The 27,500-nt window shown below is 39.6% G+C and overlaps 11 non-coding genes across 11 annotated transcripts; all 11 read right to left on the reverse strand.

Annotated features, from left to right (window-relative positions):
- Positions 1 to 190: 190 nt before the first annotated feature.
- Positions 191 to 263, reverse strand: TRNAR-UCG (transfer RNA arginine (anticodon UCG)). Its single transcript has one exon. It is a non-coding gene; the product is annotated as a tRNA-Arg (tRNA).
- Positions 264 to 910: 647 nt separating this feature from the next.
- Positions 911 to 983, reverse strand: TRNAR-CCU (transfer RNA arginine (anticodon CCU)). Its single transcript has one exon. It is a non-coding gene; the product is annotated as a tRNA-Arg (tRNA).
- Positions 984 to 1,778: 795 nt separating this feature from the next.
- TRNAR-UCU (transfer RNA arginine (anticodon UCU)) lies at positions 1,779 to 1,851 on the reverse strand. Its single transcript has one exon. It is a non-coding gene; the product is annotated as a tRNA-Arg (tRNA).
- A 647-nt stretch (positions 1,852 to 2,498) lies between these two features.
- Positions 2,499 to 2,571, reverse strand: TRNAR-CCU (transfer RNA arginine (anticodon CCU)). Its single transcript has one exon. It is a non-coding gene; the product is annotated as a tRNA-Arg (tRNA).
- Positions 2,572 to 4,085: 1,514 nt separating this feature from the next.
- On the reverse strand, positions 4,086 to 4,158 carry TRNAR-CCU (transfer RNA arginine (anticodon CCU)). Its single transcript has one exon. It is a non-coding gene; the product is annotated as a tRNA-Arg (tRNA).
- Positions 4,159 to 5,673: 1,515 nt separating this feature from the next.
- Positions 5,674 to 5,746, reverse strand: TRNAR-CCU (transfer RNA arginine (anticodon CCU)). Its single transcript has one exon. It is a non-coding gene; the product is annotated as a tRNA-Arg (tRNA).
- A 7,119-nt stretch (positions 5,747 to 12,865) lies between these two features.
- TRNAR-UCG (transfer RNA arginine (anticodon UCG)) lies at positions 12,866 to 12,938 on the reverse strand. The gene has a single exon. It is a non-coding gene; the product is annotated as a tRNA-Arg (tRNA).
- A 1,514-nt stretch (positions 12,939 to 14,452) lies between these two features.
- On the reverse strand, positions 14,453 to 14,525 carry TRNAR-UCG (transfer RNA arginine (anticodon UCG)). The gene has a single exon. It is a non-coding gene; the product is annotated as a tRNA-Arg (tRNA).
- A 1,514-nt stretch (positions 14,526 to 16,039) lies between these two features.
- Positions 16,040 to 16,112, reverse strand: TRNAR-UCG (transfer RNA arginine (anticodon UCG)). The gene has a single exon. It is a non-coding gene; the product is annotated as a tRNA-Arg (tRNA).
- Positions 16,113 to 18,347: 2,235 nt separating this feature from the next.
- Positions 18,348 to 18,420, reverse strand: TRNAR-CCU (transfer RNA arginine (anticodon CCU)). Its single transcript has one exon. It is a non-coding gene; the product is annotated as a tRNA-Arg (tRNA).
- Positions 18,421 to 27,099: 8,679 nt separating this feature from the next.
- Positions 27,100 to 27,172, reverse strand: TRNAR-UCG (transfer RNA arginine (anticodon UCG)). The gene has a single exon. It is a non-coding gene; the product is annotated as a tRNA-Arg (tRNA).
- Between the last annotated feature and the right edge of the window lie 328 nt (positions 27,173 to 27,500).

Below are 27,500 nucleotides of genomic sequence, written 5' to 3' on the forward strand. Positions count from 1 at the left end.
GGCATAGAAGCACTTTTTAATGCCACTAAAATGCACAAGTAGTTAGACTGAAGATGCAACCTGAATGAGTTTACAGTATGTACTCCACTTTAATAATGATTAGTAATGAGAAAGTGAGGACTACAAGAGTATTGGAAAATACTTTTTCCACTCTGAATGTAAAGCAGATTGTGTGACCATTGGCCAAAAACGACCACGAAGGGACTCGAACCCTCAATCTTCTGATCCGAAGTCAGACGCCTTATCCATTAGGCCACGCGGTCATCCGTCCACCTGAGATGATTTTTATCATGTAGGTGGTATGCATGGATGGAGAACATATTATTGAAAGGTATTCAGGTTTACATCCCATAGTGTTCTTTCAGCTCTTTTCGCTGGAAGCACTTTTTTGGAATCTATATATTGAGAATTTTATGAGTACGATATGCTTTTGTTTTCCTTTTTCCATACAAACCTCTTTCCTCATGAGTTTAAAGCTCATTTGTATGCTCTACATAGCTCTGGACGTTTCCAGACGTGGAGTGAAACTGTTTTGAAAGTAGTACAAATTGCTCCTTCCTGCATATGCTAATTTTTCACACTCACATAGGTTGTATAAGTTTTATGAATCCTGGCTTGACCTATTCAAGTAGCTGAAAGCCTGTCACCACCTCTAGAAACAAGATTCACACCAATCCAATTCATATCATTTTTTCCAAAGGAATATGTTCTGGACGGTCGAAAATGCATCTCACAAAAATAGGCATTTAAAAAGATACTTTGCAGTTTCAGAAACCTAACATGACTGTGAAGTGTACACAAGTAAAATGGGACCGTTTCAAAGTACCTAATCCCTCATAAACTTCTGAGAGGAAGCATGTAATAAATCTACCTAATTTTCTGGAAAAGAAAGAGGGAGGATTTTTGTTATCACCTCAGATGGGACTTGAACCCACAATCCCTGGCTTAGGAGGCCAGTGCCTTATCCATTAGGCCACTGAGGCACACATGTATAGCTCTTTTCTAGAGGCATTATTTAAATTTATTCTATGGTCAGACACCGGTGTGTGCACACAGGGCATTTCTCAATTCTCTCTATAAGTAAACTTCCCATTTTCATCCTCTTCCATCCCCGACTTTAACGCTCTCTTCTATGCTATAATGGAGACTTTGCAATTTTAGCAAGTGGAGAGAAATTGGAGAACCACTTTCGACTCCACACTTCTTCTTCACTTACTTCTTTTCTCAATATACTGGGCTTAGAAAATGGTATCAAGCTATCCTTATCATCAGTAGGACACGGAAAGAGGCACTAAGTCTCCTAACCAAGTTCAACCACACTCTGCAACTTAACCATTGCACTACAAATTAGGCAACGGGGGCATCAGCAAAGGCAGCCAATGTGCCGATCCTTTATACATTTTGTGTAGTACTTTTCTTACTCGGAGGCAAAATCAGCACTTTAACTGCCCAAATCATATAGATTTTACACATGTACCACTCTATGCACACATAGGCACACACCTTGCAGTTCTTCTACACACACTTAAGCTAAAAACCCATTCTGTCATGTCAAAATTCTGCAAACCTATCACATATTCAGTGCGTCGGCATAGAAGCACTTTTTAATGCCACTAAAATGCACAAGTAGTTAGACTGAAGATGCAACCTGAATGAGTTTACAGTATGTACTCCACTTTATTAATGATTAGTAATGAGAAAGTGAGGACTACAAGAGTATTGGAAAATACTTTTTCCACTCTAAATGTAAAGCAGATTGTGTGACCATTGGCCAAAAACGACCACGAAGGGACTCGAACCCTCAATCTTCTGATCAGAAGTCAGACGCCTTATCCATTAGGTCACGTGGTCATCCGTCCACCTGAGATGATTTTTATCATGTAGGTGGTATGCATGGATGGAGAACATATTATTGAAAGGTATTCAGGTTTACATCCCATAGTGTTCTTTCAGCTCTTTTCGCTGGAAGCACTTTTTTGGAATCTATATATTGAGAATTTTATGAGTACGATATGCTTTTGTTTTCCTTTTTCCATACAAACCTCTTTCTTTATGAGTTTAAAGCTCATTTGTATGCTCTACATAGCTCTGGACGTTTCCAGACGTGGAGTGAAACTGTTTTGAAAGTAGTACAAATTGCTCCTTCCTGCATATGCTAATTTTTCACACTCACATAGGTTGTATAAGTTTTATGAATCCTGGCTTGACCTATTCAAGTAGCTGAAAGCCTGTCACCACCTCTAGAAACAAGATTCACACCAATCCAATTCATATCATTTTTTCCAAAGGAATATGTTCTGGCCGGTCGAAAATGCATCTCACAAAAATAGGCATTTAAAAATCTACTTTGCAGTTTCAGAACACTAACATGACTGTGAAGTGTACACAAGTAAAATGGGACCGTTTCAAAGTACCTAATCCCTCATAAACTTCTGAGAGGAAGCATGTAATAAATCTACCTAATTTTCTGGAAAAGAAAGAGGGAGGATTTTTGTTATCACCTCAGATGGGACTTGAACCCACAATCCCTGGCTTAGGAGGCCAGTGCCTTATCCATTAGGCCACTGAGGCACACATGCATAGCTCTTTTCTAGAGGCATTATTTAAATGTATTCTATGGTCAGACACCGGTGTGTGCACACAGGGCATTTCTCACTTCTCTCTATAAGTAAACTTCCCATTTTCATCCTCTTCCATCCCCGACTTTAACGCTCTCTTCTATGCTATAATGGAGACTTTGCAATTTTAGCAAGTGGAGATAAATTGGAGAACCACTTTCAACTCCACACTTCTTCTTCACTTACTTCTTTTCTCAATATACTGGGCTTAGAAAATGGAATCAAGCCATCCTTATCATCAGTAGGACACGGAAAGAGGCACTAAGTCTCCTAACCAAGTTCAACCACACTCTGCAACTTAACCATTGCACTACAAATTAGGCAACGGGGGCATCAGCAAAGGCAGCCAATGTGCCGATCCTTTATACATTTTGTGTAGTACTTTTCTTACTCGGAGGCAAAATCAGCACTTTAACTGCCCAAATCATACAGATTTTACACATGTAGCACTCTATGCACACATAGGCACACACCTTGCAGTTCTTCTACACACACTTAAGCTAAAAACCCATTCTGTCACGTCAAAATTCTGCAAACCTATTACATATTCAGTGCGTCGGCATAGAAGCACTTTTTAATGCCACTAAAATGCACAAGTAGTTAGACTGAAGATGCAACCTGAATGAGTTTACAGTATGTACTCCACTTTATTAATGATTAGTAATGAGAAAGTGAGGACTACAAGAGTATTGGAAAAGACTTTTTCCACTCTGAATGTAAAGCAGATTGTGTAACCATTGGCCAAAAACGACCACGAAGGGACTCGTACCCTCAATCTTCTGATCTGAAGTCAGACACCTTATCCATTGGGCCACGCGGTCATCCGTCCACCTGAGATGATTTTTATCATGTAGGTGGTATGCATGGATGGAGAACATATTATTGAAAGGTATTCAGGTTTACATCCCATAGTGTTCTTTCAGCTCTTTTCGCTGGAAGCACTTTTTGGAATCTATATATTGAGAATTTTATGAGTACGATATGCTTTTGTTTTCCTTTTTCCATACAAACCTCTTTCCTCATGAGTTTAAAGCTCATTTGTATGCTCTACATAGCTCTGGACGTTTCCAGACGTGGAGTGAAACTGTTTTGAAAGTAGTACAAATTGCTCCTTCCTGCATATGCTAATTTTTCACACTCACATAGGTTGTATAAGTTTTATGAATCCTGGCTTGACCTATTCAAGTAGCTGAAAGCCTGTCACCACCTCTAGAAACAAGATTCACACCAATCCAATTCATATCATTTTTTCCAAAGGAATATGTTCTGGACGGTCGAAAATGCATCTCACAAAAATAGGCATTTAAAAATATACTTTGCAGTTTCAGAACCCTAACATGACTGTGAAGTGTACACAAGTAAAATGGGACCGTTTCAAAGTACCTAATCCCTCATAAACTTCTGAGAGGAAGCATGTAATAAATCTACCTAATTTTCTGGAAAAGAAAGAGGGAGGATTTTTGTTATCACCTCAGATGGGACTTGAACCCACAATCCCTGGCTTAGGAGGCCAGTGCCTTATCCATTAGGCCACTGAGGCACACATGTATAGCACTTTTCTAGAGGCATTATTTAAATGTATTATATGGTCAGACACCGGTGTGTGCACACAGGGCATTTCTCACTACTCTCTATAAGTAAACTTCCCATTTTCATCCTCTTCCATCCCCGACTTTAACGCTCTCTTCTATGCTATAATGGAGACTTTGCAATTTTAGCAAGTGGAGAGAAATTGGAGAACCACTTTCGACTCCACACTTCTTCTTCACTTACTTCTTTTCTCAATATACTGGGCTTAGAAAATGGTATCAAGCCATCCTTATCATCAGTAGGACACGGAAAGGGGCACTAAGTCTCCTAACCAAGTTCAACCACACTCTGCAACTTAACCATTGCACTACAAATTAGGCAACGGGGGCATCAGCAAAGGCAGTCAATGTGCCGATCCTTTATACATTTTGTGTAGTACTTTTCTTACTCGGAGGCAAAATCAGCACTTTAATTGCCCAAATCATACAGATTTTACACATGTACCACTCTATGCACACATAGGCACACACCTTGCAGTTCTTCTACACACAATTAAGCTAAAACCCCATTGTGTCATGTCAAAATTCTGCAAACCTATTACATATTCAGTGCGTCGGCATAGAAGCACTTTTTAATGCCACTAAAATGCACAAGTAGTTAGACTGAAGATGCAACCTGAATGAGTTTACAGTATGTACTCCACTTTATTAATGATTAGTAATGAGAAAGTGAGGACTACAAGAGTATTGGAAAAGACTTTTTCCACTCTGAATGTAAAGCAGATTGTGTGACCATTGGCCAAAAACGACCACGAAGGGACTCGAACCCTCAATCGTCTGATCCGACGTCAGACGCCTTATCCATTAGGCCACCCGGTCATCCGTTCACTTGAGATGATTTTTATCATGTAGGTTATATTCATGGATGGAGAACATATTATTGAAAGGTATTCAGGTTTACATCCCATAGTGTTCTTTCAGCTCTTTTCGCTGGAAGCACTTTTTTGGAATCTATATATTGAGAATTTTATGAGTACGATATGCTTTTGTTTTCCTTTTTGCATACAAACCTCTTTCCTCATGAGTTTAAAGCTCATTTGTATGCTCTACATAGCTCTGGACGTTTCCAGACGTGGAGTGAAACTGTTTTGAAAGTAGTACAAATTGCTCCTTCCTGCATATGCTAATTTTTCACACTCACATAGGTTGTATAAGTTTTATGAATCCTGGCTTGACCTATTCAAGTAGCTGAAAGCCTGTCACCACCTCTAGAAACAAGATTCACACCAATCCAATTCATATCATTTTTTCCAAAGGAATATGTTCTGGCCGGTCGAAAATGCATCTCACAAAAATAGGCATTTAAAAATCTACTTTGCAGTTTCAGAACACTAACATGACTGTGAAGTGTACACAAGTAAAATGGGACAGTTTCAAAGTACCTAATCCCTCATAAACTTCTGAGAGGAAGCATGTAATAAATCTACCTAATTTTCTGGAAAAGAACGAGGGAGGATTTTTGTTATCACCTCAGATGGGACTCAAACCCACAATCCCTGGCTTAGGAGGCCAGTGCCTTACCCATTAGGCCACTGAGGCACATATGCATAGCTCTTTTCTAGAGGCATTATTTAAATGTATTCTATGGTCAGACACCGGTGTGTGCACACAGGGCATTTCTCACTTCTCTCTATAAGTAAACTTCCCATTTTCATCCTCTTCCATCCCCGACTTTAACGCTCTCTTCTATGCTATAATGGAGACTTTGCAATTTTAGCAAGTGGAGAGAAATTGGAGAACCACTTTCGACTCCACACTTCTTCTTCACTTACTTCTTTTCTCAATATACTGGGCTTAGAAAATGGTATCAAGCCATCCTTATCATCAGTAGGACACGGAAAGAGGCACTAAGTCTCCTAACCAAGTTCAACCACACTCTGCAACTTAACCCTTGCACTACAAATTAGGCAATGGGGGCATCAGCAAAGGCAGCCAATGTGCCTATCCTTTATACATTTTGTGTAGTACTTTTCTTACTCGGAGGCAAAATCAGCACTTTAACTGCCCAAATCATACAGATTTTACACATGTACCACTCTATGCACACATAGGCACACACCTTGCAGTTCTTCTACACATACTTAAGCTAAAAACCCATTCTGTCACGTCAAAATTCTGCAAACCTATTACATATTCAGTGCGTCGGCATAGAAGCACTTTTTAATGCCACTAAAATGCACAAGTAGTTAGACTGAAGATGCAACCTGAATGAGTTTACAGTATGTACTCCACTTTATTAATGATTAGTAATGAGAAAGTGAGGACTACAAGAGTATTGGAAAAGACTTTTTCCACTCTGAATGTAAAGCAGATTGTGTGACCATTGGCCAAAAACGACCATGAAGGGACTCGAACCCTCAATCTTCTGATCCGAAGTCAGATGCCTTATCCATTAGGCCACGCGGTCATCCGTTCACCTGAGATGATTTTTATCATGTAGGTGGTATGCATGGATGGAGAACATATTATTGAAAGGTATTCAGGTTTACATCCCATAGTGTTCTTTCAGCTCTTTTCGCTGGAAGCACTTTTTTGGAATCTATATATTGAGAATTTTATGAGTACGATATGCTTTTGTTTTCCTTTTTGCATACAAACCTCTTTCCTCATGAGTTTAAAGCTCATTTGTATGCTCTACATAGCTCTGGACGTTTCCAGACGTGGAGTGAAACTGTTTTGAAAGTAGTACAAATTGCTCCTTCCTGCATATGCTAATTTTTCACAATCACATAGGTTGTATAAGTTTTATGAATCCTGGCTTGACCTATTCAAGTAGCTGAAAGCCTGTCACCACCTCTAGAAACAAGATTCACACCAATCCAATTTAAATCATTTTTTCCAAAGGAATATGTTCTGGCCGGTCGAAAATGCATCTCACAAAAATAGGCATTTAAAAATATACTTTGCAGTTTCAGAACACTAACATGACTGTGAAGTGTACACAAGTAAAATGGGACCGTTTCAAAGTAACTAATCCCTCATAAATCTACCTAATTTTCTGGAAAAGATAGAGGGCGGATTTATGTTATAACCTCAGATGGGACTCGAACCCACAGTCCCTGGATTAGGAGGCCAGTGCCTTACCCATTAGTCCACTGAGGCACACATGCATAGCTCTTTTCTAGAGACATTATTTAAATGTATTCTATGGTCAGACACCGGTGTGTGCACACAGGGCATTTCTCACTTCTCTCTATAAGTAAACTTCCCATTTTCATCCTCTTCTATCCCCGACTTTAACGCTCTCTTCTATGCTATAATGGAGACTTTGCAATTTTAGCAAGTGGAGAGAAATTGGAGAACCACTTTCGACTCCACACTTCTTCTTCACTTACTTCTTTTCTCAATATACTGGGCTTAGAAAATGGTATCAAGCCATCCTTATCATCAGCAGGACACGGAAAGAGGCACCAAGTCTCCTAACCAAGTTCAACCACACTCTGCAACTTAACCATTGCACTACAAATTAGGCAACGGGGGCATCAGCAAAGGCAGCCAATGTGCCGATCCTTTATACATTTTTTGTAGTACTTTTCTTACTCCGACGCAAAATCAGCACTTTAACTGCCCAAATCATACAGACTTTACACATGTAGCACTCTATGCACACATAGGCACACACCTTGCAGTTCTTCTACACACACTTAAGCTAAAAACCCATTCTGTCACGTCAAAATTCTGCAAACCTATTACATATTCAGTGCGTCGGCATAGAAGCACTTTTTAATGCCACTAAAATGCACAAGTAGTTAGACTGAAGATGCAACCTGAATGAGTTTACAGTATGTACTCCACTTTATTAATGATTAGTAATGAGAAAGTGAGGACTACAAGAGTATTGGAAAATACTTTTTCCACTCTGAATGTAAAGCAGATTGTGTGACCATTGGCCAAAAACGACCACAAACGGACTCGAACCCTCAATCTTCTGATCCGAAGTCAGACACCTTATCCATTAGGCCACGCGGTCATCCGTTCACCTGAGATGATTTTTATCATGTAGGTGGTATGCATGGATGGAGAACATATTATTGAAAGGTATTCAGGTTTACATCCCATAGTGTTCTTTCAGCTCTTTTCTCTAGAAGCACTTTTTTGGAATCTATATATTGAGTATTTTATGAGTACGATATGCTTTTGTTTTCCTTTTTGCATACAAACCTCTTTCCTCATGCGTTTAAAGCTCATTTGTATTCTCTACATAGCTCTGGAAGTTTCCAGACGTGGAGTGAAACTGTTTTGAAAGTAGGACAAATTGCTCCTTCCTGCATATGCTAATTTTTCACACTCACATAGGTTGTATACGTTTTATGAATCCTGGCTTGACCTATTCAAGTAGCTGAAAGCCTGTCACCACCTCTAGAAACAAGATTCACACCAATCCAATTCAAATCATTTTTTCTAAAGGAATATGTTCTGGCCGGTCGAAAATGCATCTCACAAAAATAGGCATTTAAAAATATACTTTGCAGATTCAGAAAACTAACATGACTGTGAAGTGTACACAAGTAAAATGGGACCGTTTCAAAGTAACTAATCCCTCATAAACTTCTGAGAGGAAGCATGTAATAAATCTCCCTAATTTTCTGGAAAAGATAGAGGGAGGATTTTTTTTATCACCTCAGATGGGACTCGAACCCACGATCACTGGCTCAGGAGGCCAGTTCCTTATCCATTAGGCCACTGAGGCACACATGCATAGCTCTTTTCTAGAGACATTATTTAAATGTATTCTATGGTCAGACACCGGTGTGTGCACACAGGGCATTTCTCACTTCTCTCTATAAGTAAACTTCCCATTTTCATCCTCTTCCATCCCCGACTTTAACGCTCTCTTCTATGCTATAATGGAGACTTTGCAATTTTAGCAAGTGGAGAGAAATTGGAGAACCACTTTCGACTCCACACTTCTTCTTCACTTACTTCTTTTCTCAATATACTGGGCTTAGAAAATGGTATCAAGCCATCCTTATCATCAGCAGGACACGGAAAGAGGCACCAAGTCTCCTAACCAAGTTCAACCACACTCTGCAACTTAACCATTGCACTACAAATTAGGCAACGGGGGCATCAGCAAAGGCAGCCAATGTGCCGATCCTTTATACATTTTTTGTAGTCCTTTTCTTACTCGGAGGCAAAATCAGCACTTTAACTGCCCAAATCATACAGATTTTACACATGTAGCACTCTATGCACACATAGGCACACACCTTGCAGTTCTTCTACACACACTTAAGCTAAAACCCATTCTGTCACGTCAAAATTCTGCAAACCTATTACATATTCAGTGCGTCGGCATAGAAGCACTTTTTAATGCCACTAAAATGCACAAGTAGTTAGACTGAAGATGCAACCTGAATGAGTTTACAGTATGTACTCCACTTTATTGATGATTAGTAATGAGAAAGTGAGGACTACAAGAGTATTGGAAAATACTTTTTCCACTCTGAATGTAAAGCAGATTGTGTGACCATTGGCCAAAAACGACCACGAAGGGACTCGAACCCTCAATCTTCTGATCCGAAGTCAGACGCCTTATTCATTAGGCCACGCGGTCATCCGTTCACCTGAGATGATTTTTATCATGTAGGTGGTATGCATGGATGGAGAACATATTATTGAAAGGTATTCAGGTTTACATCCCATAGTGTTCTTTCAGCTCTTTTAGCTGGAAGCACTTTTTTGAAATCTATATATTGAGAATTTTATGAGTACGATATGCTTTTGTTTTCCTTTTTGCATACAAACCTCTTTCCTCATGAGTTTAAAGCTCATTTGTATGCTCTACATAGCTCTGGACGTTTCCAGACGTGGAGTGAAACTGTTTTGAAAGTAGTACAAATTGCTCCTTCCTGCATATGCTAATTTTTCACACTCACATAGGTTGTATAAGTTTTATGAATCCTGGCTTGACCTATTCAAGTAGCTGAAAGCCTGTCACCACCTCTAGAAACAAGATTCACACCAATCCAATTCAAATCATTTTTTCCAAAGGAATATGTTCTGGCCGGTCGAAAATGCATCTCACAAAAATAGGCATTTAAAAATCTACTTTGCAGTTTCAGAACACTAACATGACTGTGAAGTGTACACAAGTAAAATGGGACCGTTTCAAAGTACCTAATCCCTCATAAACTTCTGAGAGGAAGCATGTAATAAATCTACCTAATTTTCTGGAAAAGAAAGAGAGAGGATTTTTGTTATCACCTCAGATGGGACTCAAACCCACAACCCTTGGCTTAGGAGGCCAATGCCTTATCCATTAGGCCACTAAGCACACATGCATAGCTCTTTTCTAGAGGCATTATTTAAATGTATTCTATGGTCAGAAACCGGTGTGTGCACACAGGGCATTTCTCACTTCTCTCTATAAGTAAACTTCCCATTTTCATCCTCTTCCATCCCCGACTTTAACGCTCTCTTCTATGCTATAATGGAGACTTTGCAATTTTAGCAAGTGGAGAGAAATTGGAGAACCACTTTCGACTCCACACTTCTTCTTCACTTACTTCTTTTCTCAATATACTGGGCTTAGAAAATGGTATCAAGCCATCCTTATCATCAGCAGTACGCGGAAAGAGGCACCAAGTCTCCTAACCAAGTTCAACCACACTCTGCAACTTAACCATTGCACTACAAATTAGGCAACGGGGGCATCAGCAAAGGCAGCCAAGGTGCCGATCCTTTATACATTTTTTGTAGTACTTTTCTTACTCGGAGGTAAAATCAGCGCTTTAACTGCCCAAATCATACAGACTTTACACATGTAGCTCTCTATGCACACATAGGCACACACCTTGCAGTTCTTCTACACACACTTAAACTAAAAACCCATTCTGTCACGTCAAAATTCTGCAAACCTATTACATATTCAGTGCGTCGGCATAGAAGCACTTTTTAATGCCACTAAAATGCACAAGTAGTTAGACTGAAGATGCAACCTGAATGAGTTTACAGTATGTACTCCACTTTATTAATGATTAGTAATGAGAAAGTGAGGACTACAAGAGTATTGGAAAAGACTTTTTCCACTCTGAATGTAAAGCAGATTGTGTGACCATTGGCCAAAAACGACCACGAAGGTACTCGAACCCTCAATTTTCTGATCCGAAGCCAGACGCCTTATCCATTAGGCCATGTGGTCATCCGTTCACCTGAGGTGATTTTTATCATGTAGGTGGTATGCATGGATGGAGAACATATTATTGAAATGTATTCAGGTTTACATCCCATAGTGTTCTTTCAGCTCTTTTCGCTGGAAGCACTTTTTTGGAATCTATATATTGAGAATTTTATTAGTACAATATGCTTTTGTTTTCCTTTTTGCATACAAATCTCTTTCCTCATGAGTTTAAAGCTCATTTGTATTCTCTACATAGCTCTGGACGTTTCCAGACGTGGAGTGAAACTGTTTTGAAAGTAGGACAAATTGCTCCTTCCTGCATATGCTAATTTTTCACACTCACATAGGTTGTATACGTTTTATGAATCCTGGCTTGACCTATTCAAGTAGCTGAAAGCCTGTCACCACCTCTAGAAACAAGATTCACACCAATCCAATTCAAATCATTTTTTCCAAAGGAATATGTTCCGGCCGGTCGAAAATGCATCTCACAAAAATAGGCATTTAAAAATATACTTTGCAGTTTCAGAACACTAACATGACTGTGAAGTGTACACAAGTAAAACGGGACGTTGCAAAGTACCTAATCCCTCATAAACTTCTGAGAGGAAGCATGTAATAAATCTACCTAATTTTCTGGAAAAGGAAGAGGGAGGATTTTTGTTATCATCTCAGATGGGACTCAAACCCACAATCCCTGGCTTAGGAGGCCAGTGCCTTATCCATTAGGCCACTGAGGCACACATGCATATCTCTTTTCTAGAGGCATTATTTAAATGTATTCTATGGTCAGACACCGGTGTGTGCACACAGGGCATTTCTCACTTCTCTCTATAAGTAAACTTCCCATTTTCATCCTCTTCCATCCCCGACTTTAACGCTCTCTTCTATGCTATAATGGAGACTTTGCAATTTTAGCAAGTGGAGAGAAATTGGAGAACCACTTTCGACTCCACACTTCTTTTTCACTTACTTCTTTTCTCAATATATTGGGCTTAGAAAATGTTATCAAGCCATCCTTATCATCAGCAGTACGCGGAAAGAGGCACCAAGTTTCCTAACCAAGTTCAACCACACTCTGCAACTTAACCATTGCACTACAAATTAGGCAACGGTGGCATCAGCAAAGGCAGCCAATGTGCTGATCCTTTATACATTTTGTGTAGTACTTTTCTTACTCGGAGGCAAAATCAGCACTTTAACTGCCCAAATCATACAGATTTTACACATGTAGCACTCTATGCACACATAGGCACACACCTTGCAGTTCTTCTACACACACTTAAGCTAAAAACCCATTCTGTCACGTCAAAATTCTGCAAACCTATTACATATTCAGTGCGTCGGCATAGAAGCACTATTTAATGCCACTAAAATGCACAAGTAGTTAGACTGAAGATGCAACCTGAATGAGTTTACAGTATGTACTCCACTTTATTAATGATTAGTAATGAGAAAGTGAGGACTACAAGAGTATTGGAAAATACTTTTTCCACTCTGAATGTAAAGCAGATTGTGTGACCATTGGCCAAATACGACCACAAAGGGACTCGAACCCTCAATCTTCTGATCCGAAGTCAGACGCCTTATCCATTAGGCCACGCGGTCATCTGTTCACCTGAGAAGATTTTTATCATGTAGGTGGTATGCATGAATGGAGAACATATTATTGAAAGGTATTCAGGTTTACATCCCATAGTGTTCTTTCAGCTCTTTTCGCTGGAAGCACTTTTTTGGAATCTCTATATTGAGAATTTTATGAGTACGATATGCTTTTGTTTTCCTTTTTGCATACAAACCTCTTTCCTCATGAGTTTAAAGCTCATTTGTATGCTCTACATAGCTCTGGACGTTTCCAGACGTGGACTGAAACTGTTTTGAAAGTAGTACAAATTGCTCCTTCCTGCATATGCTAATTTTTCACACTCACATAGGTTGTATAAGTTTTATGAATCCTGGCTTGAACTATTCAAGTAGCTGAAAGCCTGTCACCACCTCTAGAAACAAGATTCACACCAATCCAATTCAAATCATTTTTTCCAAAGGAATATGTTCTGGCCGGTGGAAAATGCATCTCACAAAAATAGGCATTTAAAAATCTACTTTGCAGTTTCAGAACACTAACATGACTGTGAAGTGTACACAAGTAAAATGGGACAGTTTCAAAGTACCTAATCCCTCATAAACTTCTGAGAGGAAGCATGTAATAAATCTACCTAATTTTCTGGAAAAGAAAGAGGGAGGATTTTTGTTATCACCTCAGATGGGACTCAAACACACAACCCTTGGCTTAGGAGGCCAGTGCCTTATCCATTAGGCCACTGAGGCATACATGCATAGCTCTTTTCTAGAGGCATTATTTAAATGTATTCTATGGTCAGACACCGGTGTGTGCACACAGGGCATTTCTCACTTCTCTCTATAAGTAAACTTCCCATTTTCATCCTCTTCCATCCCCGACTTTAACGCTCTCTTCTATGCTATAATGGAGACTTTGCAATTTTAGCAAGTGGAGAGAAATTGGAGAACTACTTTCGACACCACACTTCTTCTTCACTTACTTCTTTTCTCAATATACTGGGCTTAGAAAATGGTATCAAGCCATCCTTATCATCAGCAGGACAGGGAAAGAGGCACCAAGTCTCCTAACCAAGTTCAACCACACTCTGCAACTTAACCATTGCACTACAAATTAGGCAACGGGGGCATCAGCAGAGGCAGCCAATGTGCCGATCCTTTATACATTTTGTGTAGTCCTTTTCTTACTCGGAGGCAAAATCAGCACTTTAACTGCCCAAATCACACAGATTTTACACATGTAGCACTCTATGCACACATAGGCACACACCTTGCAGTTCTTCTACACACACTTAAGCTAAAACCCATTCTGTCACGTCAAAATTCTGCAAACCTATTACATATTCAGTGCGTCGGCATAGAAGCACTTTTTAATGCGACTAAAATGCACAAGTAGTTAGACTGAAGATGCAACCTGAATGAGTTTACAGTATGTACTCCACTTTATTGATGATTAGTAATGAGAAAGTGAGGACTACAAGAGTATAGGAAAAGACTTTTTCCACTCTGAATGTAAAGCAGATTGTGTGACCATTGGCCAAAAACGACCACGAAGGGACTCGAACCCTCAATCTTCTGATCCGAAGTCAGACGCCTTATCCATTAGGCCACGCGGTCATCCGTTCACCTGAGTTGATTTTTATCATGTAGGTGGTATGCATGGATGGAGAACATATTATTGAAAGGTATTCAGGTTTACATCCCATAGTGTTCTTTCAGCTCTTTTCGCTGGAAGCACTTTTTTGGAATCTATATATTGAGAATTTTATTAGTACGATATGCTTTTGTTTTCCTTTTTGCATACAAATCTCTTTCCTCATGAGTTTAAAGCTCATTTGTATTCTCTACATAGCTCTGGACGTTTCCAGACGTGGAGTGAAACTGTTTTGAAAGTAGGACAAATTGCTCCTTCCTGCATATGCTAATTTTTCACACTCACATAGGTTGTATACGTTTTATGAATCCTGGCTTGACCTATTCAAGTAGCTGAAAGCCTGTCACCACCTCTAGAAACAAGATTCACACCAATCCAATTCAAATCATTTTTTCCAAAGGAATATGTTCTGGCCGGTGGAAAATGCATCTCACAAAAATAGGCATTTAAAAATCTACTTTGCAGTTTCAGAACACTAACATGACTGTGAAGTGTACACAAGTAAAATGGGACCGTTTCAAAGTACCTAATCCCTCATAAACTTCTGAGAGGAAGCATGTAATAAATCTACTTAATTTTCTGGAAAAGAAAGAGGGAGGATTTTTGTTATCACCTCAGATGGGACTCAAACACACAACCCTTGGCTTAGGAGGCCAGTGCCTTATCCATTAGGCCACTGAGGCACACATGCATAGCTCTTTTCTAGAGGCATTATTTAAATGTATTCTATGGTCAGACACCGGTGTGTGCACACAGGGCATTTCTCACTTCTCTCTATAAGTAAACTTCCCATTTTCATCCTCTTCCATCCCCGACTTTAACGCTCTCTTCTATGCTATAATGGAGACTTTGCAATTTTAGCAAGTGGAGAGAAATTGGAGAACTACTTTCGACTCCACACTTCTTCTTCACTTACTTCTTTTCTCAATATACTGGGCTTAGAAAATGGTATCAAGCCATCCTTATCATCAGCAGGACACGGAAAGAGGCACCAAGTCTCCTAACCAAGTTCAACCACACTCTGCAACTTAACCATTGCACTACAAATTAGGCAACGGGGGCATCAGCAGAGGCAGCCAATGTGCCGATCCTTTATACATTTTGTGTAGTCCTTTTCTTACTCGGAGGCAAAATCAGCACTTTAACTGCCCAAATCATACAGATTTTACACATGTAGCACTCTATGCACACATAGGCACACACCTTGCAGTTCTTCTACACACACTTAAGCTAAAACCCATTCTGTCACGTCAAAATTCTGCAAACCTATTACATATTCAGTGCGTCGGCATAGAAGCACTTTTTAATGCCACTAAAATGCACAAGTAGTTAGACTGAAGATGCAACCTGAATGAGTTTACAGTATGTACTCCACTTTATTGATGATTAGTAATGAGAAAGTGAGGACTACAAGAGTATTGGAAAAGACTTTTTCCACTCTGAATGTAAAGCAGATTGTGTGACCATTGGCCAAAAACGACCACGAAGGGACTCGAACCCTCAATCTTCTGATCCGAAGTCAGACGCCTTATCCATTAGGCCACGCAGTCATCCGTTCACCTGAGATGATTTTTATCATGTAGGTGGTATGCATGGATGGAGAACATATTATTGAAAGGTATTCAGGTTTACATCCCATAGTGTTCTTTCAGCTCTTTTAGCTGGAAGCACTTTTTTGAAATCTATATATTGAGAATTTTATGAGTACGATATGCTTTTGTTTTCCTTTTTGCATACAAACCTCTTTCCTCATGAGTTTAAAGCTCATTTGTATGCTCTACATAGCTCTGGACGTTTCCAGACGTGGAGTGAAACTGTTTTGAAAGTAGTACAATTTGCTCCTTCCTGCATATGCTAATTTTTCACACTCACATAGGTTGTATAAGTTTTATGAATCCTGGCTTGACCTATTCAAGTAGCTGAAAGCCTGTCACCACCTCTAGAAACAAGATTCACACCAATCCAATTCAAATCATTTTTTCCAAAGGAATATGTTCTGGCCGGTCGAAAATGCATCTCACAAAAATAGGCATTTAAAAATCTACTTTGCAGTTTCAGAACACTAACATGACTGTGAAGTGTACACAAGTAAAATGGGACCGTTTCAAAGTACCTAATCCCTCATAAACTTCTGAGAGGAAGCATGTAATGAATCTACCTAATTTTCTGGAAAAGAAAGATGGAGGATTTTTGTTATCACCTCAGATGGGACTCAAACCCACAACCCTTGGCTTAGGAGGCCAATGCCTTATCCATTAGGCCACTAAGCACACATGCATAGCTCTTTTCTAGAGGCATTATTTAAATGTATTCTATGGTCAGACACCGGTGTGTGCACACAGGGCATTTCTCACTTCTCTCTATAAGTAAACTTCCCATTTTCATCCTCTTCCATCCTCGACTTTAACGCTCTCTTCTATGCTATAATGGAGACTTTGCAATTTTAGCAAGTGGAGAGAAATTGGAGAACCACTTTGGACTCCACACTTCTTCTTCACTTACTTCTTTTCTCAATATACTGGGCTTAGAAAATGGTATCAAGCCATCCTTATCATCAGCAGGACCCGGAAAGAGGCACCAAGTCTCCTAACCAAGTTCAACCACACTCTGCAACTTAACCATTGCACTACAAATTAGGCAACGGGGGCATCAGCAAAGGCAGCCAATGTGCCGATCCTTTATACATTTTTTGTAGTACTTTTCTTACTCGGAGGTAAAATCAGCGCTTTAACTGCCCAAATCATACAGACTTTACACATGTAGCACTCTATGCACACATAGGCACACACCTTGCAGTTCTTCTACACACACTTAAACTAAAAACCCATTCTGTCACGTCAAAATTCTGCAAACCTATTACATATTCAGTGCGTCGGCATAGAAGCACTTTTTAATGCCACTAAAATGCACAAGTAGTTAGACTGAAGATGCAACCTGAATGAGTTTACAGTATGTACTCCACTTTATTAATGATTAGTAATGAGAAAGTGAGGACTACAAGAGTATTGGAAAATACTTTTTCCACTCTGAATGTAAAGCAGATTGTGTGACCATTGGCCAAAAACGACCACGAAGGGACTCGAACCCTCAATTTTCTGATCCGAAGCCAGACGCCTTATCCATTAGGCCATGCGGTCATCCGTTCACCTGAGGTGATTTTTATCATGTAGGTGGTATGCATGGATGGAGAACATATTATTGAAAGGTATTCAGGTTTACATCCCATAGTGTTCTTTCAGCTCTTTTTGCTGGAAGCACATTTTTTGGAATCTATATATTGAGAATTTTATGAGTACGATATGCTTTTGTTTTCCTTTTTGCATACAAACCTCTTTCCTCATGAGTTTAAAGCTCATTTGTATGCTCTACATAGCTCTGGACGTTTCCAGACTTGGAGTGAAACTGTTTTGAAAGCAGTACAAATTGCTCCTTCCTGCATATGCTAATTTTTCACACTCACATAGGTTGTATAAGTTTTATGAATCCTGGCTTGACCTATTCAAGTAGCTGAAAGCCTGTCACCACCTCTAGAAACAAGATTCACACCAATCCAATTCATATCATTTTTTCCAAAGGAATATGTTCTGGCCGGTCGAAAATGCATCTCACAAAAATAGGCATTTAAAAATCTACTTTGCAGTTTCAGAACACTAACATGACTGTGAAGTGTACACAAGTAAAATGGGACCGTTTCAAAGTACCTAATCCCTCATAAACTTCTGAGAGGAAGCATATAATAAATCTACCTAATTTTCTGGAAAAGAAAGAGGGAGGATTTTTGTTATCACCTCAGATGGGACTCGAACCCACAATACCTGGCTTAGGAGGCCAGTGCCTTATCCATTAGGCCACCGAGGCACACATGCATAGCTCTTTTCTAGAGGCATTATTTAAATGTATTCTATGGTCAGACACCGGTGTGTGCACACAGGGCATTTCTCACTTCTCTCTATAAGTAAACTTCCCATTTTCATCCTCTTCCATCCCCGACTTTAACGCTCTCTTCTATGCTATAATGGAGACTTTGCAATTTTAGCAAGTGGAGAGAAATTGGAGAACTACTTTCGACTCCACACTTCTTCTTCACTTACTTCTTTTCTCAATATACTGGGCTTAGAAAATGGTATCAAGCCATCCTTATCATCAGCAGGACACGGAAAGAGGCACCAAGTCTCCTAACCAAGTTCAACCACACTCTGCAACTTAACCATTGCACTACAAATTAGGCAACGGGGGCATCAGCAGAGGCAGCCAATGTGCCGATCCTTTATACATTTTGTGTAGTCCTTTTCTTACTCGGAGGCAAAATCAGCACTTTAACTGCCCAAATCATACAGATTTTACACATGTAGCACTCTATGCACACATAGGCACACACCTTGCAGTTCTTCTACACACACTTAAGCTAAAACCCATTCTGTCACGTCAAAATTCTGCAAACATATTCAGTGCGTCGGCATAGAAGCACTTTTTAATGCCACTAAAATGCACAAGTAGTTAGACTGAAGATGCAACCTGAATGAGTTTACAGTATGTACTCCACTTTATTGATGATTAGTAATGAGAAAGTGAGGACTACAAGAGTATTGGAAAAGACTTTTTCCACTCTGAATGTAAAGCAGATTGTGTGACCATTGGCCAAAAACGACCACGAAGGGACTCGAACCCTCAATTTTCTGATCCGAAGTCAGACGCCTTATCCATTAGGCCACGCAGCCATCCGTTCACCTGAGATGATTTTTATCATGTAGGTGGTATGCATGGATGGAGAACATATTATTGAAAGGTATTCAGGTTTACATCCCATAGTGTTCTTTCAGCTCTTTTAGCTGGAAGCACTTTTTTGAAATCTATATATTGAGAATTTTATGAGTACGATATGTTTTTGTTTTCCTTTTTGCATACAAACCTCTTTCCTCATGAGTTTAAAGCTCATTTGTATGCTCTACATAGCTCTGGACGTTTCCAGACGTGGAGTGAAACTGTTTTGAAAGTAGTACAAATTGCTCCTTCCTGCATATGCTAATTTTTCACACTCACATAGGTTGTATAAGTTTTATGAATCCTGGCTTGACCTATTCAAGTAGCTGAAAGCCTGTCACCACCTCTAGAAACAAGATTCACACCAATCCAATTCAAATCATTTTTTCCAAAGGAATATGTTCTGGCCGGTCGAAAATGCATCTCACAAAAATAGGCATTTAAAAATCTACTTTGCAGTTTCAGAACACTAACATGACTGTGAAGTGTACACAAGTAAAATGGGACCGTTTCAAAGTACCTAATCCCTCATAAACTTCTGAGAGGAAGCATGTAATAAATCTACCTAATTTTCTGGAAAAGAAAGAGGGAGGATTTTTGTTATCACCTCAGATGGGACTCAAACCCACAACCCTTGGCTTAGGAGGCCAATGCCTTATCCATTAGGCCACTAAGCACACATGCATAGCTCTTTTCTAGAGGCATTATTTAAATGTATTCTATGGTCAGACACCGGTGTGTGCACACAGGGCATTTCTCACTTCTCTCTATAAGTAAACTTCCCATTTTCATCCTCTTCCATCCCCGACTTTAACGCTCTCTTCTATGCAGTAATGGAGACTTTGCAATTTTAGCAAGTGGAGAGAAATTGGAGAACCACTTTGGACTCCACACTTCTTCTTCACTTACTTCTTTTCTCAATATACTGGGCTTAGAAAATGGTATCAAGCCATCCTTATCATCAGCAGGACCCGGAAAGAGGCACCAAGTCTCCTAACCAAGTTCAACCACACTCTGCAACTTAACCATTGCACTACAAATTAGGCAACGGGGGCATCAGCAAAGGCAGCCAATGTGCCGATCCTTTATACATTTTTTTTAGTACTTTTCTTACTCGGAGGTAAAATCAGCGCTTTAACTGCCCAAATCATACAGATTTTACCAATGTAGCACTCTATGCACACATAGGCACACACCTTGCAGTTCGTCTACACACACTTAAGCTAAAAACCCATTCTGTCACGTCAAAATTCTGCAAACCTATTACATATTCAGTGCGTCGGCATAGAAGCACTTTTTAATGCCACTAAAATGCACAAGTAGTTAGACTGAAGATGCAACCTGAATGAGTTTACAGTATGTACTCCACTTTATTAATGATTAGTAATGAGAAAGTGAGGACTACAAGAGTATTGGAAAATACTTTTTCCACTCTGAATGTAAAGCAGATTGTGTGACCATTGGCCAAAAACTACAACGAAGGGACTCGAACCCTCAATCTTCTGATCCGAAGTCAGACGCCTTATCCATTAGGCCACGCGGTCATCCGTTCACCTGAGATGATTTTTATCATCTAGGTGGTATCCATGGATGGAGAACATATTATTGAAAGGTATTCAGGTTTACATACCATACTGTTCTTTCAGCTATTTTAGCTGGAAGCACTTTTTTGGAATCTATATATTGAGAATTTTATGAGTACGATATGCTTTTGTTTTCCTTTTTGCATACAAACCTCTTTCCTCATGAGTTTAAAGCTCATTTGTATGCTCTTCATAGCTCTGGACGTTTCCAGACGTGGAGTGAAACTGTTTTGAAAGTAGTACAAATTGCTCCTTCCTGCATATGCTAATTTTTCACACTCACATAGGTTGTATAAGTTTTATGAATCCGGGCTTGACCTATTCAAGTAGCTGAAAGCCTGTCACCACCTTTAGAAACAAGATTCACACCAATCCAATTCAAATAATTTTTTCCAAAAGAATATGTTCTGGCCGGTCGAAAATGCATCTCACAAAAATAGGCATTTAAAAATATACTTTACAGTTTCAGAACACTAACATGACTGTGAAGTGTACACAAATAAATGGGACTGTTTCAAAGTACCTAATACCTCATAAACTTCTGAGAGGAAGCATGTAATAAATCTACCTAATTTTCTGAAAAAGAAAGAGGGAGGATTTTTGTTATCACCTCAGACTGGGACTCAAACCCACAATCCCTGGCTTAGGATGCCAGTGCCTTATCCATTAGGCCACTGAGGCACACATGCATTGCGCTTTTCTAGAGGCATTATTTAAATGTATTCTATGGTCAGACACCGGTGTGTGCACACAGGGCATTTCTCACTTCTCTCTATAAGTAAACTTCCCATTTTCATCCTCTTCCATCCCCGACTTTAACGCTCTCTTCTATGCTATAATGGAGACTTTGCAATTTTAGCAAGTGGAGAGAAATTGGAGAACCACTTTCAACTCCACACTTCTTCTTCACTTACTTCTTTTCTCAATATACTGGGCTTAGCAAATGGTATCAAGCCATCCTTATCATCAGCAGGACACGGAAAGAGCCACCAAGTCCCCTATCCAAGTTCAACCACACTCTGCAACTTAACCATTGCACTACAAATTAGGCAACGGGGGCATCAGCAAAGGCAGCCAATGTGCCGATCCTTTATACATTTTGTGTAGTACTTTTCTTACTCGGAGGCAAAATCAGCACTTTAACTGCCCAAATCATACAAATTTTACACATGTAGCACTCTATGCACACATAGGCACATACCTTGCAGTTCTTCTACACACACTTAAGCTAAAAACCCATTCTGTCACTTCAAAATTCTGCAAACCTATTACATATTCAGTGCGTCGGCATAGAAGCACTTTTTAATGCCACTAAAATGCACAAGTAGTTAGACTGAAGATGCAACCTGAATGTACTCCACTTTATTAATGATTAGTAATGAGAAAGTGAGGACTACAAGAGTATTGGAAAATACTTTTTCCACTCAGAATGTAAAGCAGATTGTGTAACCATTGGCCAAAAACGACCACAAGGGACTTGAACCCTCAATCTTCTGATCCGAAGTCAGACGCCTTATCCATTAGGCCACGCGGTCATCCGTTCACCTGAGGTGATTTTTATCATGTAGGTGGTATGCATGGATGGAGAACATATTATTGAAAGGTATTCAGGTTTACATCCCATAGTGTTCTTTCAGCTCTTTTCGCTGGAAGCACTTTTTTGGAATCTATATATTGAGAATTTTATGAGTACGATATGCTTTTGTTTTCCTTTTTGCATACAAACTTCTTTCCTCATGAGTTTAAAGCTCATTTGTATGCTCTACATAGCTCTGGACGTTTCCAGACGTGGAGTGAAACTGTTTTGAAAGTAGTACAAATTGCTCCTTCCTGCATATGCTAATTTTTCACACTCACATAGGTTGTATAAGTTTTATGAATCCTGGCTTGACCTATTCAAGTAGCTGAAAGCCTGTCACCACCTCTAGAAACAAGATTCACACCAATCCAATTCAAATAATTTTTTCCAAAGGAATATTTTCTGGCCGGTCGAAAATGCATCTCACAAAAATAGGCATTTAAAAATATACTTTACAGTTTCAGAACACTAACATGACTGTGAAGTGTACACAAATAAATGGGACTGTTTCAAAGTACCTAATACCTCATAAACTTCTGAGAGGAAGCATGTAATAAATCTACCTAATTTCCTGAAAAAGAAAGAGGGAGGATTTTTGTTATCACCTCAGACTGGGACTCAAACCCACAATCCCTGGCTTAGGATGCCAGTGCCTTATCCATTAGGCCACTGAGACACACATGCATAGCGCTTTTCTAGAGGCATTATTTAAATGTATTCTATGGTCAGACACCGGTGAGTGCACACAGGGCATTTCTCACTTCTCTCTATAAGTAAACTTCCAATTTTCATCCTCTTCCATCCCCGACTTTAACGCTCTCTTCTATGCTATAATGGAGACTTTGCAATTTTAGCAAGTGGAGAGAAATTGGAGAACCACTTTCGACTCCACACTTCTTCTTCACTTACTTCTTTTCTCAATATACTGGGCTTAGCAAATGGTATCAAGCCATCCTTATCATCAGCAGGACACGGAAAGAGGCACCAAGTCTCCTAACCAAGTTCAACCACACTCTGCAACTTAACCATTGCACTACAAATTAGGCAACGGGGGCATCAGCAAAGGCAGCCAATGTGCCGATCCTTTATACATTTTGTGTAGTACTTTTCTTACTCGGAGGCAAAATCAGCACTTTAACTGCCCAAATCATACAGATTTTACCAATGTGGCACTCTATGCACACATAGGCACACACCTTGCAGTTCTTCTACACACACTTAAGCTAAAACCCATTCTGTCACGTCAAAATTCTGCAAACCTATTACATATTCAGTGCGTCGGCATAGAAGCACTTTTTAATGCCACTAAAATGCACAAGTAGTTAGACTGAAGATGCAACCTGAATGAGTTTACAGTATGTACTCCACTTTATTAATTATTAGTAATGAGAAAGTGAGGACTACAAGAGTATTGGAAAATACTTTTTTCACTCTGAATGTAAAGAAGATTGTGTGACCATTGGCCAAAAATGACCACGAAGGGACTCGAACCCTCAATCTTCTGATCCGAAGTCAGCCGCCTTATCCATTAGGCCACGCGGTCATCCGTTCACCTGAGATGATTTTTATCATGTAGGTGGTATGCATGGATGGAGAACATATTATTGAAAGGTATTCAGGTTTACATCCCATAGTGTTCTTTCAGCTCTTTTCGCTGGAAGCACTTTTTTGGAATCTATATATTGAGAATTTTATGAGTACGATATGCTTTTGTTTTCCTTTTTGCATACAAACCTCTTTCCTCGTGAGTTTAAAGCTCATTTGTGTGCTCTACATAGCTCTGGACGTTTCCAGATGTGGAGTGAAACTGTTTTGAAAGTAGTACAAATTGCTCCTTCCTGCATATGCTAATTTTTCACACTCACATAGGTTGTATCAGTTTTATGAATCCTGGCTTGACCTATTCAAGTAGCTGAAAGCCTGTCACCACCTCTAGAAACAAGATTCACACCAATCCAATTCAAATAATTTTTTCCAAAGGAATATGTTCTGGCCGGTCAAAAATGCATCTCACAAAAATAGGCATTTAAAAATATACTTTACAGTTTCAGAACACTAACATGACTGTGAAGTGTATACAAGTAAAATGGGACTGTTTCAAAGTACCTAATAAACTTGTGAGAGGAAGCATGTAATAAATCTACCTAATTTTCTGGAAAAGAAAGAGGGAGGATTTTTGTTATCACCTCAGATGGGACTCAAACCCACAATCCCTGACTTAGGAGGCCAGTGCCTTATCTGGTAGGCACTGAGGCACACATGCGTAGCTGTTTTCTAGAGGCATTATTTAAATGTATTCTATGGTCAGACACCGGTGTGTGCACACAGGGCATTTCTCACTTCTCTCTACAAGTAAACTTCCCATTTTCATCCTCTTCCATCCCCGACTTTAACGCTCTCTTCTATGCTATAATGGAGACTTTGCAATTTTAGCAAGTGGAGAGAAATTGGAGAACCACTTTCGACTCCACACTTCTTCTTCACTTACTTCTTTTCTCAATATACTGGGCTTAGAAATTGGTATCAAGCCATCCTTATCATCAGCAGGACACGGAAAGAGGCACCAAGTCTCCTATCCAAGTTCAACCACACTCTGCAACTTAACCATTGCACTACAAATTAGGCAACGGGGGCTTCAGCAAAGGCAGCCAATGTGCCGATCCTTTCTACATTTTGTGTAGTACTTTTCTTACTCGGAGGCAAAATCAGCACTTTAACTGCCCAAATCGTACAAATTTTACACATGTAGCACTCTATGCACACATAGGCACATACCTTGCAGTTCTTCTACACACACTTAAGCTAAAAACCCATTCTGTCACTTCAAAATTCTGCAAACCTATTACATATTCAGTGCGTCGGCATAGAAGCACTTTTTAATGCCACTAAAATGCACAAGTAGTTAGACTGAATATGCAACCTGAATGTACTCCACTTTATTAATGATTAGTAATGAGAAAGTGAGGACTACAAGAGTATTGGAAAATACTTTTTCCACTCAGAATGTAAAGCAGATTGTGTGACCATTGGCCAAAAATGACCATAAGGGACTTGAACCCTCAATCTTCTGATCCGAAGTCGGACGCCTTATCCATTAGGCCACGCGGTCATCCGTTCACGTGAGGTGATTTTTATCATGTAGGTGGTATGCATGGATGGAGAACATATTATTGAAAGGTATTCAGGTTTACATCCCATAGTGTTCTTTCAGCTCTTTTCGCTGGAAGCACTTTTTTGGAATCTATATATTGAGAATTTTATGAGTACGATATGCTTTTGTTTTCCTTTTTGCATACAAACCTCTTTCCTCATGAGTTTAAAGCTCATTTGTATGCTCTACATAGCTCTGGACGTTTCCAGACGTGGAGTGAAACTGTTTTGAAAGTAGTACAAATTGCTCCTTCCTGCATATGCTAATTTTTCACACTCACATAGGTTGTATCAGTTTTATGAATCCTGGCTTGACCTATTCAAGTAGCTGAAAGCCTGTCACCACCTCTAGAAACAAGATTCACACCAATCCAATTCAAATAATTTTTTCCAAAGGAATATGTTCTGGCCGGTCAAAAATGCATCTCACAAAAATAGGCATTTAAAAATATACTTTACAGTTTCAGAACACTAACATGGCTGTGAAGTGTATACAAGTAAAATGGGACTGTTTCAAAGTACCTAATAAACTTGTGAGAGGAAGCATGTAATAAATCTACCTAATTTTCTGGAAAAGAAAGGGGGAGGATTTTTGTTATCACCTCAGATGGGACTCAAACCCACAATCCCTGGTTTAGGAGGCCAGTGCCTTATCCATTAGGCCACTGAGACACACATGCATAGCTCTTTTCTAGAGGCAATATTTAAATGTATTCTATGGTCAGACACCGGTGTGTGCACACAGGGCATTTCTCACTTCTCTCTATAAGTAAACTTCCCATTTTCATCCTCTTCCATCCCCGACTTTAACGCTCTCTTCTATGCTATAATGGAGACTGCAATTTTAGCAAGTGGAGAGAAATTGGAGAACCACTTTCGACTCCACACTTCTTCTTCACTTACTCTTTTCTCAATATACTGGGCTTAGGAAATGGTATCAAGCCATCCTTATCATCAGCAGGACACGGAAAGAGGCACCAAGCCTCCTAACCAATTGCAACCACACTCTGCAACTTAACCATTGCACTAAAAATTAGGCAACGGGGGCATCAGCAAAGGCAGCCAATGTGCCGATCTATTATACATTTTGTGTAGTACTTTTCTTACTCGGAGGCAAAATCAGCACTTTAACTGCCCAAATCATACAGATTTTACACATATAGCACTCTATGCACACATAGGCACACACCTTGCAGTTCTTCTACACACACTTAAGCTAAAAACCCATTGTGTCACGTCAAAATTCTGCAAACCTATTACATATTCAGTGCGTCGGCATAGAAGCACTTTTTAATGCCACTAAAATGCACAAGTAGTTAGACTGAAGATGCAACCTGAATGAGTTTACAGTATGTACTCCACTTTATTAATTATTAGTAATGAGAAAGTGAGGACTACAAGAGTATTGGAAAATACTTTTTCCACTCTGAATGTAAAGCAGATTGTGTGACCATTGGCCAAAAACGACCACGGAGGGACTCGAACCCTCAATCTTCTGATCCGAAGTCAGACGCCTTATCCATTAGGCCACGCGGTCATCCATTCACCTGAGATGATTTTTATCATCTAGGTGGTATCCATGGATGGAGAACATATTATTGAAAGGTATTCAGGTTTACATCCCATAGTGTTCTTTCAGCTCTTTTAGCTGGAAGCACTTTTTTGGAATCTATATATTGAGAATTTTATGAGTACGATATGCTTTTGTTTTCCTTTTTGCATACAAATCTCTTTCCTCATGAGTTTAAAGCTCATTTGTCTGCTCTACATAGCTCTGGACGTTTCCAGACGTGGAGTGAAACTGTTTTGAAAGTAGTACAAATTTCTCCTTCCTGCATATGCTAATTTTTCACACTCACATAGGT

The sequence above is a fragment of the Triturus cristatus genome, chromosome 4_1 (genome assembly GCF_964204655.1).
Source record: "Triturus cristatus chromosome 4_1, aTriCri1.1, whole genome shotgun sequence".
Taxonomy (NCBI): Eukaryota; Metazoa; Chordata; class Amphibia; order Caudata; family Salamandridae; genus Triturus; species Triturus cristatus.